Raw genomic sequence first — 15,137 nt, forward strand, 5'->3', positions numbered from 1 at the left:
TTGTCTTTACAGTGTTGTTAGCATAAGGTCTATTATACAATTTCTTCCAAACCCAAAGCCATATTAAATTAGGTACACTGCAATCAGCAATTCAGCGTCTAATGCCACCATACTGAACAGAAATGATTACATAAATTCAGACACAGAATCCACAAATCCATTATACAGGAAGCAACTATTTTATGGCTTCACATTTTACTTACTACTGAAAACAGCTGAATGTTAGAATATCAAGGGACAATTGGGTTTAGCATGCTGTTCAATATGGAGAAAAATAATGCTATTTTTTTAAAGCACCAGTCATACTACCTTAATTTAGAAAGAAGCAAGGAAGATTGCCTGCTAACCTAGTAGATGATAATAAATTCAGCAGAACATATAAGCCATCTCAACTAGCACAAAAAATTTATAGTTGAAAAATAAAGGTAGTAAGTTTGTTGAGGAAAAAAGTAGTCTCTTCACTACAAAGTGAAAGGACTTGTGTTTTGACTTTTGCAAGCTGAAATTCTAGGAAAGACAAGGGAATTTGCAGATGTGAATAGAAAATTTAAACAATTAATGACATTAGTGGATTGGCCATCATTACAGGAACATCAGTATACAAACTCATTTGTCCTCTCTATGACTTTAAATTGACTGAAATAATTGAATAGCCAATGCAGTACTAGGTTCAATATAAAATTTCTTGGAAGAGGAATTTAAAAAAATAGAATAAGGAAAGTAATGTAGAGACCACATTGCTCTACTGAGCTCAAGAGCAACACCACCATTTCAGTACTAAAGGAGGCATGGGGGGGGGGGGGGAGGGAGGGAGGGAGGAAGTGCTATACTCGGCACCTAATCTATCCTAGAAGATTTTTGTAAAGGGTGTGGTCGCACATTCTCATTGCTCAGTGGTTACAGCCTGAAACAGTCTAACCAGGGTGGTAACATTCTTGCATCGGTCCTTTCTTGAGTCCAAGTGGTATCACAGTGTAAAGACTTCACACATCAGCCCTGATTTTAGCCACTCTGGCCTTGTGCTCAATGGTGAACCAAATTAAATTATGTTCCTTTACCTTGCATAAGCTAACTACTGAGTCAATTAAAATCCTACTGAGAACAAGGCAGTTACGAGTATTTCAGCTAAAAGTCTGTCATGAAAGCACAGTCAACTAACCACTGTCACTTGGTGAGAAACAGTAAGGAACCAAAGTGCATGGTAAGAAAGGAGGGGCTGGGGGGTGGGGAGGAAACACCACCAACTCGGCACCAAAAAAACCCAAACATACCCAAACAGACTCTGTACTGATTGCACAGATATGTCAAAATAAAAGGTAGAGAACAAGATCCAGAATCAGCAAACCCAACAACACCAACCATACTCAACTGCAATTACGCTAGATTCTAAAAACCACTCCAAAACTGACTAATCAAATAGAAAGTTAACAGCCTTCTGCAGAAAATTACAACTGCATGCAATTTCCACTCCTCTGGTACCTAGGGCAGCAACTGATCAACTTCACATGACTAACACGCTATCCCAACTTTCCACAGTACACATAAATACCACAGTACACATGAAAGAGTTACAAATGTAGGTTTTTAAAAAATATATTACCTGCACATATGCACAACAGCATACTACAAACATTTGGAAGTTACCAGCTGCCCACAGAGTCTATTTACAAAAAAAAACTCAGAACTACTTTGGTAGTTATCTAATGAACGTCAGGAAAGCTCCAATGCCCTTTGAACTGAAGGCAGTTCTCAACTCTTACCAAAAACAAGGTCTTCTGCAAGTGATGGTCTCCCCTTTACTCTTCTTCCACTGGCCAGCAACCTTTTATAACTATTTGACAAATCTTAGCTGCAACTGTTGAGCTTTATTTCAACGAGAGGAAAACAACGTAATTGTAACCAACACAGAGCGAAGCATCCACTTACTAAATGCTCACAGCCAAACTTTTCACTTACGGAAATGCTTCTGGAGTACTTGGCCAAGCAAAATCAACTCTCCATACTTAAAAGGTATTGCCTGGCTCTCATACTTTTCAACCAGACAATTTAATGAGCTATGTAATCTTGAGAATTAATATACTACAGAAATAATGGTATAAAAAAACAAACAAACAAACAAAAAACCCCAAGAATTTGCTTTACAAAAAGAGCTTAAAAAAACCCTTTTATATACAATAGTATTTATAACAATCTTTACAGGATCCAATAGGTTGAACAGAAGGGTTAGCACACAAGAGCACACTTTGTAGTTGAGGCTCTGGCATTTTTGTCAATATTAGCAGACTTCTTTTAGAATTGCTTTCTGTAATTGCTTTATACATGTTTATTACTTTTTTCTCATTGTAACCATCATATGGCTAAAACATAACAGAAGTTAGCTATGCAGAAGTTAAGAGCTCAATCTTTAGAAACACAGAATATCAATTTAGACTTGAGGAATACTTAGTCATCAAGACTTTCAATACAAAACCAAGAATCAGATCACCAAAAATCTGCTCTATATATTAATCAGCTTGCTTCCTTCAGTCAAAATGATCTCATAACCTGCACATCCCGAGCTTCCTTCAGTCAAAAATATCCTCTGATGTACTGCATGACCATGAGCCCTATGAATTAACACACCTCCTTTTTTGAAAAGCAGAAAATCTCAGGGTCAATAAAAACAAAGTAAACAGATCGCCCTCAGGGGTGCTGAACTTGGGTTCCATACACAAAGACAAATGCTCAAAAAATATGCTCTACATAATACAACTTTCACAATTCTTACATATTCATTTCCTTTGATCTCAGGAGAGATAGATTTGATACGATTTGTAAATATACTGATGATTTAAGACTGTCTAGCACAAAAACTGGGAAACAAAATGGCACACAATTTCGTACTCTACCTTTCAACCCCACACCCAATCCTCCCCAGTTACAACAGAATTCTTTCCACTGTCTTAAACCAATTTCTAAGTCCCCAGGCTGATACTAAGAGGACCAATCCTCCTCCTCCTATTTCTGTTCCTTCTACTGTGCTGACTTAGCTTCTTGTGTTGACACACATCAAGTCTACCAAGGAAACCATTCTATTTATTTTTTACTCGGTTCTGAATTACATTAGTTTCCTGATCCTGCTCTGTCTGTATAGCCACGGGAGTAACTCAGGCTGGCACAAGGGATGTAAACAGGATACTGAAGTAACAGCCCCTTTCAATGACAACATGGTCTTATATCAGCCTAAACTGACCATGATATCATAACCTGCACATCCAGAGCTCAAGAGTTTCAGAAACATGAGCAGAGAGACTAAGAAAGTCAAATAAACTGTAAGTCCTAACTCTCCTGAATTGAAAATTCAATCAAAATGCATTTTTAAAAATGTATTAGCAAGAACATTTCTTAAGGGGGAGAAAAACACATTCTTTTACAAAACATGTAGCAGCTCTGTAAGTAAAAATATGGCCACTCATGGCTTAAAAAATCCAGCTGAATTTAGCTGTGCACAGATTCTGTTAGAAGATTTTTCAAAACGGGTAAGGACGAATTATTTCAAATTATTCAAAGCCTAAACAAGGCTTTCATTTTCAGTGCAGGTTCCTTCTCTTCTACCAGCCTGTAAATTTTCATATTTGCAGTATTTTCACAAATCCCTGAGATCCACTGTGTTTCTACAAAACTGACATTTAAATAACTCTGGGGTCTCTCTACACCTTGGCCCTCAGCTGCAAGTAAGAGTACCACCACACCAACTTGCTCAGCTTTATTATGAAAGTGAATTCAGGAAGCTTTGAGAAGTAGTTAGAGCGACAGATACTTTGTATTTGTGCAAGGATGCATTAAATAATGCCTGAAACTAGGCAAGATGGAATTCAAGGATAAAAAGAATTACTGAATAGCTACTTGAACAGTATGGATCCCAGGACAAAGAATGGTCTGGGGTTAAAAAACTACAGAACGCATGTAAAGAAAGGAACAAATAAAAATTCTAACATGTAATATTCTAGACTTTGTAAACTTAGTGTTGTTTTAATAGCACGTTGCGTTCCAGACATACATACATTTTGTAGTTGAAAGGGGTTTTATCTTTTAAATAGGAAGTCTGACCATACTCAAAACAGTCAACAGTCTTTCATCGAAATGCTAAGACCTCAAACAAGAAACTGAACTTTCCCTTAAATTATACAAATAATTAAAATCACTTATTACACTGATACTCCACATCCCTAGTATACAATTATACTGTTCGATGAAAGTGTAACAGAAGACTTAGTTTACTAAATTACTTGCACATAACTTTAAATTATTAAAAATACTGTATTTCACATATAAACTCATATATCCCAGTTTAAAGAAAAAGTTTCCTGGGAAGAAAATGAGGATTTTTTCCACCCTCCTTATTTTGAAAGAAACTCCTAAAACTTCAGAATTATTACCTACATTTCATACAGCACCACCCATAGCAGCATTCACATTAAAACTACACTGTATTGCTTTAAGTGCCCAGAAAAGTCTGACAATCTTCACGCCAATCAAACATATTTCTCTTAGCCATTGAGGAAAAAGAAGGGAAATCATTACAGCTTTTTGGGCAGGTAAAATTGCATGTGTAAACTAAAGGTTATATAATAATTAGGCTATCCATATAGGATTTGATAGTCTTATCTTATTAATAACTCCTGAAATGCAGTATTTTAAATACTCATTCGGCATCTCAAACATAGTGAAACATATTAAAGGTAAAAAGAGGCATGAAAGAAACCTGGATGGTAAAGCATAGAAGACTGATTTAAAGCCTTCTCTTCCACTGTTGAAACACTAACATTTTCTTGTACAATTCAAACAATCAAATTCTAATGAGTTTACCAATACAGGACCACACTCAGAAAATACCTTCTTTCCATTGCAGTTCTAAACATTGTTAACTCTTAGCCTCTAGAAGATTATTTTGAAAAAATTCTACTACATGTAAAGTAATGCCAGCTATGCACTGCTTGTATTTTGTTTTCCTAAAGTTTATTCAGACTTCTAGAAGGAAGGCAAGAAAGGCCTCCAGTAATTTTGAAAGAAGTGCCATACACTGAAACTACTCAGTGCACACATTAAGCATACGCTTATCCTAGTAGGACACGTCACAGAACTCAAAACAACAGGAACATTTTATCTCACAATAATATTAATCTAATCTTGACTTTTAGATGTTTATTATGCTGAAGGTGAAGTACAACCGTTTTGGAAAACTAAAAAATACTGGGAGGTGGAAGATTTGACTCCTAACAATCACTTAAGAGTGAACACACCTGTGCAGCTATTAATGTTCCGGTTCCCATTCACAAAAGGGAAACTCAAGAGAAGCCTTCACCTTCAGTTTCCAACAAATACAGTCTGAAACCTCATCTCCTTCAGAACAACTAAAAGCTGACTTAGTGCACTTTTATAGACCTGATTATGTTTATGTATTTATTGTGATTGGAATTAATCCCTAAACTGTCAACTGAGGACTAAAAGAAGAGGCTTTGACTACTGTAAATAAAAATAAATCTTTATTTTGTAAATTAAAGTCTTGAGATTCTCTAGCAAGTTGTGCAGTACAATAGATGTCACTGGCAACATCAGGATCATACGTGTTTCAAAGATATATTAGAGACCCTGTAGAACAGAAGGTAATTGGAAGACAAAAAAAAATATAGAAACAGCATGTCATACATTAACAGAAAATCTTTATTTCATAAAATAAGCGCAGGTTAAAGATGTGGGGAAAAAAAAAATTTAACAACTAGTTAATACCAGTGTACATTTGAACAACATTTGCAAATAAAGAAGGTAATTTTCTGCACAACCTTATGAACAGGCAGTTAACTATGGGGATAGTTAACTAGAACACTGAGAGTAGCAAAGCTACTCTGATGTTTCCCAAAGGTTGCATTTTTACAGATATTCATTTGCGCTGATGATCATTTCTTGGTCCCCAATTTATACTTTTTTCAAAGACTCAAGCGATTGCCTTCTGATAGCTTGTTAAAGCAAATCCTAAGCACTAGAAAAGTGACATACTTGAGCAACTGTTGGATAAGAGTAGCAGAAACAAGAAACCCAGCTAGCCCTAAGGAGGTTAATGACACAACTGACATATAAGAGGATTTACTCATCCGTAAGTCCCCATCAGTCCTGCAGTGGGTATGGGAAAGACCAGGCTTGTAAAACTTTCTCCTTTCCTTAATCTGTCCTTCCTCTTTCCAACTCTCACCACATCATTCACATTCAAAGGTTTCCCTCTTCACTACAGGGCCAAGTACTGTCAAGTTTAATCAGCTTCTTTGACCAACTTACAGAAAATCCAGCCTTCAATTCCATCCTCTTCTGTGCTACAGGGTCAAACTTCTAAGTTACAACTTAAATCCAGCATACAACTGCCTTCATTCTGTCACTCCTCCTTAGAATTTTTTCGTGGAATAATTTTTTTTCTAGGATTTTTGTAGCCACTCTCTTAGCCAACGTATTTAGAACAGTACAGTAACAAAACTCATACAATTCATAATTGTGTTTTCAAAGTCTAACAACCCTCTAAACATCATGGATTGTAAACAAAGTAAACCAACTGTCTGTCCATAAATTTGATATCCAGTACAGAGAAGCTAGTGGAAGGGGGGGAGGGGAGCGGGGGGAAGACAGACTACATGTCCAGACACAGATGAAGGCACTAAAAACAATGGATTCACACTCTGGTAGCATTCTCCTCAAGGACTAAAACGTACAAGTCTAAAAACTGGAAACTATAAAACCTTCTTTTTTTAATAATAAATGCAAGTGCCTTAGGAGTTTAACATTCATTGACCACTCTTGTAGCAAAGTGCTCTTTATGCACGAACAGACTTCTAAAATTTTATTTCAGTTAAAAACTTACCAAACACTGAGCACAGTTCAATTTATAAATTAGTTTTCCTTTTCAATTTCAGTCCCAGAGACACTTCTTCAGAAACGTAGGTTTCTGCCTAGGAATGTGTAAAAGAACTTTCATTTTCCTGAAAGAGCATTCTATTCTGTAACACTCAAATATAATACTAACTTCAGGAAACATCACTATCATCAACAGATGGTAAAAGAACTACCAAAATGCTCCATGCCACAATGTCAAAGTATCATTCACTGTTTCTATATACCAGCTCTCCTTCTCCCCACAATCAGACATCAGACCCAAGATCCAGCAAATTTTATCTGAAGGCCATTGAACAGGCATTATTTCTTTATTCAACTGACAGTTAACAGGAATGCTTGGAGCCACTACATTACCTAACTAGACACAAATGCTCATTTTGACTTCAAAAAATGCTCACTCGTTTTTATCTCCAAGTTATTTTCTTCACCAGTATCAATATAATTCTACTGAGGAATTACAATCTTTCCATTCAAATATCAAATGCCATCACTCAAGATAATCAGACAAGTAAAACATAAGCAGCAAAAGTAATTCTTACTAATTGTAAACACTTACTATTCTATGAAGTGTCTGAACACTGTATTTCAACTGCCTTTCTTAAGCAGGTTGAATAATCCATGAAACATGTCTGCAAACAAGCTCCAAAGACTTTAAGGCAGTCATGCTCTTAACAATAATTTAAGAAAGCTATGCAAACAAACATAAATTAAACTAATTCTCTTTACAATTCAGACTCACAATGTAATTATCTTTCCTCAAAGAACTTTCTGAAGATCGAGTTACGAAGTAAAACTAATAATCCTAGATCTATTTTCTTAACAGACTTTCTATGGAAATTTTATTTGTTTCACATCAATTTTTCCAATAAAAAAAATAACAATATAAGTGTTCATATGCCTTTTACAGAAAAAAGTTTATACAAGATGTTAGGTGACCACCCATCCCATGATGTGCTTATCCAGCTGTGTGCTGGACATTTTGTCCAGAAGGATCCTGTGAGAGACAGTATCAAAAACTTAACTGAAATCCAAAAAGATTACATCAACTGGCTGCCCTTGATCAACAAGGTGGGTTACCTAGTCATAAAAGGAAATCAGGCGTGACAAGCAGGACTTTCCTCTCATGAAGCCGTGCTGGCTGTGACCAGTGACTGTGTTGTCTTTCAGTTATTTTTCAATGGCTCCCAGGATAATCTTCTCCATGATTTTACAGTTACTGATGAGAGATTGACAGGCCTGTTGTGACCAGGGTCATCTTTCTTGAAAACTGGGATGTTAGTCAGCTTCCAGTCAACTGGCATCTCTCCAAATGTCAGCCAAAAATCAGTATTTTTTTCACATATGAAAAGAATTTTTTATTGGACTATCATTCGGTGAGAAATTACTGCAGTTTTGCACTTCTAAAATCCGTTAAGTCATGGTATTTTCCAAATGTCTTTGCTGGAAAAAACTCACAACACAGCTTCAACACCAGTGACAAAAGCTGATTCTTGCCAAAAATATCAGCTATCAACACTAAGTATTCCCTCCGTCAATTAACAAGACTGTACACAGCATTTCCTATACAAATTTTCTATTTTGAAACATTTTGTACATTATTCCAGAACTGCTTGAGAGATTCAAAGCTTGTGAGCAATACCTTCTCTGCAGAACAGCTAATGAAAACAGACACAGACAAGCTTGAGGACAAGTATGACTCAAGCCACCAGGTGTGACAACCAACAGCAAAATACCCTGTAACCACAGATTAGATTGTGTTTCAAACACTTAAGAAATGTTCTTGGCTATCACAGGCTATGACACTACAGGGCAGCATGTATTGTGAAAACACTTAGTATCATCACCGATGTCATTTAATAATGAAATGTTCTACATAAAATAATGCTAAAATAATGCCTAAAGAAGTTTCACTTGACTTTGAAGTCTCCGAAGTCTGTCCAGATCCAAACTCTCATATTTAATCATGCCACAATAATCAGAGATTCAAAAGAAACCATTGAATATGCTTTTATCTTCTCTCTACATTACTGAAATACATATAATAAGGGTACTCAAGACAGGTCTGCAATTTTCACGTAATGCTACGGAATGGTCCCAACTTACAGCACAGACTGATTGCAAAACACAGACTGAAGTGTAGTGGAACCAGAACAACTGTAAGGGAAATTCTTCAAGAAAGGTCAGGATTACTTTGCAACTGTTGAGTCTCATAATTTACACTGCAAGGGTTCTTGTACATTTTCTTCTGACTTTAATTTTTCAAGAACAGCTTCCAGCCCTGGACAGGCATATTCAACAACCCACCAACAAACTATCGAACTACTTGTACTTCGATACCTACTATCAATAACCTGCTTAGGTGTCTGCTTCAGTTATTAAACAAAAAGGTCCTTGCCTTTCTTAGTAGATACTAGCTATGTTGACTACATTCTACCTTTTACAGTAGAGATAGCACTGGCTTCCTTCTCATTTAACACAGCCATTCTTAAGAATCCCTTACTAAGAACCAAGAAATCCCTTAGTTCCCTCAGTTTCAAGGGTCCAGTTCTTCATTTAAGTCTGACGCCTTAAGAAAAACCATGGGAAGAACATACAAACTTAATAGCATTAGATTAGACTACAGAGTAATAGATAGCTTCTTGTGAATCCATTTCTATTTTCTCTATGTAGAAAAGATTCATAAATTTTCATTTTATAAAAATTATTTCAGTACGCTTTACACTTGTTGCCTGATTATTTCTTTAGCTGTTGTACCAAAAGAGAAAACAGAAACTCCAAAAAACAAACCACAAAAACACCCCAAAAAATACCCACACAAAGAAAACAAGAAGCAACAAAAAGCATTTACCCAACTTCATACATATATCTATCACACTATTTACACACCTCACTTGCACTTTTTTTTAAGGTGAAGTTCCAATCTGCTGTGTCATACCCCTTAAACAAAACTATTTTTTGCTGCAAATTAAAAAACCTGAATAAGTCTGAAACCCAGTGAGGCACCTAATAAGGCTACCTCACAGATTGCTTTTTGGTTTAGCAAGACTGAATTCTAAATGGATCAGTCCTCAAGATGTTATTTCCAGACCTCAAACTGGTTTTATGTCAAATGTTCAGCATTCTTTTCAAAACTGTTACTAAACAATGGGACATTGTATTGCAATGTTGATTCTGCCAGTTCTGCACAGATCATAAGACAGAAATCACTTCCCAATTTCTGTATTTATAGCTCCCTTACAGCACTTAAAAAGCTAAGGATCATTCAGGGGTTTTATTCATTTCTTTTAGCAGGAAATTCACAGAAGTCATGGAAGAAAACAACTCAGCATGACCATTTCAAAAGTTTACCCTGAGTTGCCATTGCTCATTCTATCATTATCATCTCTATTTTCTGCATTCCTCCTAAATGCATGAATCTTGCAAGTAACATCTCTGAAACAAAACCCAAAAGTAGTTACACACCTTGGACCATTTCTATCTAAAACTATTCACACACAGTCTTTTAAACTGCTTGACATTTTTGAGAATAAATTTTGCTTGTAAAAGAAATTTCTTTCCAATAAAGTCACTACTACAACCAGTAAGACTAATTATATATACATACCAAAAGACAGTATTTGAATTTAGTAGAGATTAAAAACACCTTTACTGTCAGCACCACTGTATTAGTACATTATTCCATTAACATGAAGCTACTTTAAACAAAGTTAAAGCTTTGTTAGATATTTAACACTAAACACAGAGCAGAATGTTAAGCTCATTCTCTTTACTATTACTAGTATTTGTAGTACAAGAGCACATAAATAAGAGCGAAGTTGTATACTTTTGTAGTGGGGCAGGTTCTTACAATCACTATCGAGTTGGAAAGGGAAGGGAGGAATTGCAGTGTGACAAACATCCTCAAGAATGTTCACTTCCTTTCCAAAACCAGGAATACCTATTTATTATTTAGGGATAAAGAGGAAAGTATAATCCACAGCAGACTGTGAACACAGTGATCTGAACTGACCTACGCTGTTCTAATGATGAACACTCATGTCAGTGTTCATCAGCTGTAGGTCAGTAGCACACACTCCTAAGGGACCGTAGAATGCAAGACCTAAAATATAGGTCTTGAATATAGGAAGCCATACATATAAAAATATATATACACATACACGTATATAAAATAATACAATGTTACACAGTGTAGAGAGCTTCGCATTAAGGCAATGGCAACACTAACAGTAACAAAATTTAATATAATCAAGTTCATGGAATTAGAAGTGATGGAAGAGTAAGACAGCTAAAATGAAAGTGTATAACGCACTGTTTGCAGTGAGGCATCACAGAAAGTTGACAAAGAGCTGGTATTTTGCACCTCCTAAATGTTAATCTGGCTTCCTGGCACAGAACATGGCCAGCACTGTCTAATTTACACCACTTCACCAGGGAGTTCACAGCCAGTGGTCCTGCCTTCTACCAACTGTACTAATCTTGCTAAAGATATGAAACAGAATAGGTATTATGAAATTTGTAAACACATTTAAATGCTCTTCTTGAACTTTCTTCTGAGAGTTCTGTTTGCCAAAGCAGGATCTTTTCTTTTCCCAGGGTCTCAAAGTGTATTGCAGTATTCTGTTCCTGCACCCTGGGGTCTCTTCCTCAAAGAATGCAAATCACCACAGTTTCAAGTTAAATACTAGAGTCAAGCATTCTCCAGCTTCTTATAGTGGTCACTGGCATAAAGTCAAGGGACTCTCTTTGGATTTCTGTCTTCTAGGAGGAGTATTATAGTATCACCAACCTCAAATTTGGTAGCAGTTAAGGAGTAACCATATCTTGGGTGAAAAGAAAACAAGGTGAGCAAACATAAAAAAATTTAGAGCAATCAACCCATTAAAAAAAAAAAATACATATATATATATATAATCAGAAAGACCTTCAGGTATATGGACTTACTGAAGTTCATTCTCTATTTCAGGATCATTTCAATCAGCATTCAGAGAAGCACACTTTTTTTCAGAATGTTACAGCCAACACATGTAGGATTTTTCCATGCACAATAACTTCAAATTAACCCAGGAATGTACTTCATCTCTCATTAAGTGGAATTTTTTCTGGAATCATAAAAATGTATTTTTACCTTTAATTGCCAACAGCAGACTACCTATAATCAGACAGTTTTATAAAGATACTATAGTGGATACTGTAGAAGATACTGTAGAAAAATGTACAGACTGCTTAAATTCATGCTGTACCTTCAGGACTAGTCCTGAAGAACAGCCAACTTCATAATTGGCTCTTAATACCTGTTGGAGTTGCACTGATGAAGGCATAAGATATTAAACTAAGTATCCCACTGAGCATGGCTTAGGATAATTCAAGAACAGTCTGAGTGACAAAAAGTAACCATCGGATAGGCAAACAAAGCTCTTGCAAGTTATGCATTTGTCCTGAAGATACATCACATCACTGGAAGACCCAACTTCCCTAGCCATTCTCTTCATCAGTTAGGAAAAATAAATCCATCATCACTTTCTCCTAACTTCTTAAACGACAAGAAGGATCAAGAACACCCATCACTACCTCAAAACCTACTTTCAGCATGAAATAAATAATTATACCAACAGATACTTAAACCCTCACAAAAAATTCTCCAAGTGAGATTTCCTAAAGAGCTATTAAATATGCATAGGTGTAATTGCAATGAAACTAAGAAATAAAATGCATGCCCAGTGTTCAAAAAAAGAAGTAATTCTTCACCAGGAAGTGTTACATAACTCATCTGCCACACACTTCTACACTGTGCCTAAAAGAAAACCTCACCAGAGTAACTGTTATAACAGTTCTGTGCACTGATTCTAAGTAAGAGCATTACTATTGCAAATAATCATTTATGAAAAGGCAATTATTACACAGTAAAAAACACTCTTATACCAAGTGTTGCTAGAAGGGAATCATTCAGAAACAATATTCCAGATAAAGTTACACAATTACGACACTGACCCAGTATTCCATACATAAACTTCACAGCTATCCAGGTTATTTCCTGTTCCTGTTTTTACATGGAGCTTAATGTCACTCCATGTCCTAAACTCTTTTATTGTTTTGCCTTTATGAGGTGAATACTGCAAGAAAATTTTACAGAAATGTTAAAGATCTAAATCAACTGTTTCAAAAATAAAATTGGAAGAATGAGGTCATCCATATACATAAAGGAAGCATCTCTGCACATTTTAATATAGAAGTCTTGTCAAGAAGCCTATGAAGAAAGATTTACCCAGACACATAGAACAGACTTCTAACCTTCAGTAAACAAGCACCTGAAGTTCTACCAGAGGTGGTGCGCCTGTTAATGCAGTTGACTAAACAGCTATGGAAGCCACAGTAAGGAAACCCTTGATGACGTCTAATTGCCCTCTACCCAAAATACACAGAACTCTCAATTCAGTGCTTTAAACTTAAAAGGGACTTAACACTACAAAATAAGTAGCTGTTTTCATCATTACCTTAGAAAAATGATTAATGAACAGAAATTTTTCTTATACATATGCTATTTTATACAGAAAAAAGTTTCATTATAAAAAAAAATACTAAATATTCAAATATTTTATTATGTGAATAAACATTAGTTATTTGGACCACAAAGTACTCCTGCATGCCCGCGACAGCAAGAACCTTAATAGTTTGCACAAACAGAAGTTAGCCAGTTCAGATGAGTGTATTACCCACACACCTCGTGGCATTTACACGTACCACAAATAAGAATGCTGTTCAACTTTTTACAACCTACTTCATTTTATTTTCAGTCAGTGTTGATCAAGTATCCCTTGGGGTTTTTTAAGGATTGATTTAGATTTAGTTAAGCTAATTTCATAATAAATACAGAAATTCACCTGTAAGATCCAATGAAATAGCAGTTTATCAGTTAATCGTATTTCCAACTTCAACTATCTAGAATGCAATCGATTAACAATCATGTGGTTAAAATACACTGTGCATTTCCCAACAGCAGCATCTGAATTTCCTGCCTTAACCTTGCATATTCTATCAAATTAATGTCCCTGATATCAATCAGGGTTTGTTTTTTAAGAAAAAACAGTATTGAAACAGCATCAAAACAGCACTAGATATATCGTCAAACAATCAAATTAAAGCATTTTCCTGCCCATGGCAGAGAAGTTAGAACTAGATGATCTTTAAGGTTCCTTCAAGCTCAAACTGTTATGTGACTTCATTTCAATCATTCATTGGCCATGAGAATATAAGAACAGCTTGCCTGGTCAGACCAATAGACCACCAGCCTCAGTACACCACTCCTAACCACGGGCTAACAGGCAGTTCCACAGGACTAGCACAAAAACAAAAGAATAAACCTCAAAAAACATTTCAAATCTCAGAAAACTTACAAATCAAAAAGACTGTATCTTTGAATTTAGACACCCACAGGAAATTTTATTCCATTAACTTATCCAAACACTTTTTGACCCAAGAAAACGTTAAAAAAAAAGCATTTACAATAGTCCCGAGCACAAAATGCCACTAATTCCCGAAAAGTCAGGGGTTTTTTAAATACTTATTTTTACTGTATGCTCCCTAGCTGCTGAGACACAGATTGTTTCCAACAATCTAATGACCATTCTACAACCCTCATAACCACTTCCACTTGCAATCTATCATGAAAACAAATTATTTGCATGCCAAAAGCAAAGCAAAGTCTGTTACGAAAATAATTAATTGTTTCTTCAAGTTTAAGAGAGAAACATTCCCAACATTATCCCCACCCCCCCTTCAAACCTGCAACAAAGTAAAACAAGAAATATACAGGTAAGTATCTCAGCAATTGATTCTTGCTACACTTTGGAAATGCTGAAAGGCAGCATGACTGTATATACACTCTGAACGTAATCTCATCTTGTTCACGAGATCAACACTTTCACATATGTTATCTAAAGATACATTTCTTTTTTAAAGAATGTCCTGTATAAAATTCCTTCAATAAGTCTGCTCCGCCATCCCCAGCGGAAAGGGAAGTGAGGAGGCATGCAAGTAAAATCTGAAATCTATGAGTTTTGGTGGTTTGGACTTTTTAAATGCCTAAATAAAGACTATTAGAAAATGTTAGAAAACATGCTTCCATAACGTCTCCAAATATTTGGGAAAAAGAGTATTTGTAAAATAAGATAAACTAGGAACTTTAGTTGTGTGCCACCAAAGATGTCATTTTATAGGACAGA

The 15,137-nt window shown here is 35.8% G+C and overlaps 1 protein-coding gene across 5 annotated transcripts in view; it reads right to left on the bottom strand.

The window, feature by feature from the left end:
• The window catches only part of STRN3 (striatin 3), a 61,543-nt gene that overhangs the window by 42,135 nt on the left and 4,271 nt on the right, over positions 1-15,137 (bottom strand). The window lies entirely within an intron of this gene.

The sequence above is a fragment of the Corvus kubaryi genome, unplaced genomic scaffold (assembly GCF_017639235.1).
Source record: "Corvus kubaryi isolate FWS band 111438036 unplaced genomic scaffold, C.kubaryi_AGA036_p1.0 66, whole genome shotgun sequence".
In the NCBI taxonomy this organism is placed as follows: Eukaryota; Metazoa; Chordata; class Aves; order Passeriformes; family Corvidae; genus Corvus; species Corvus kubaryi.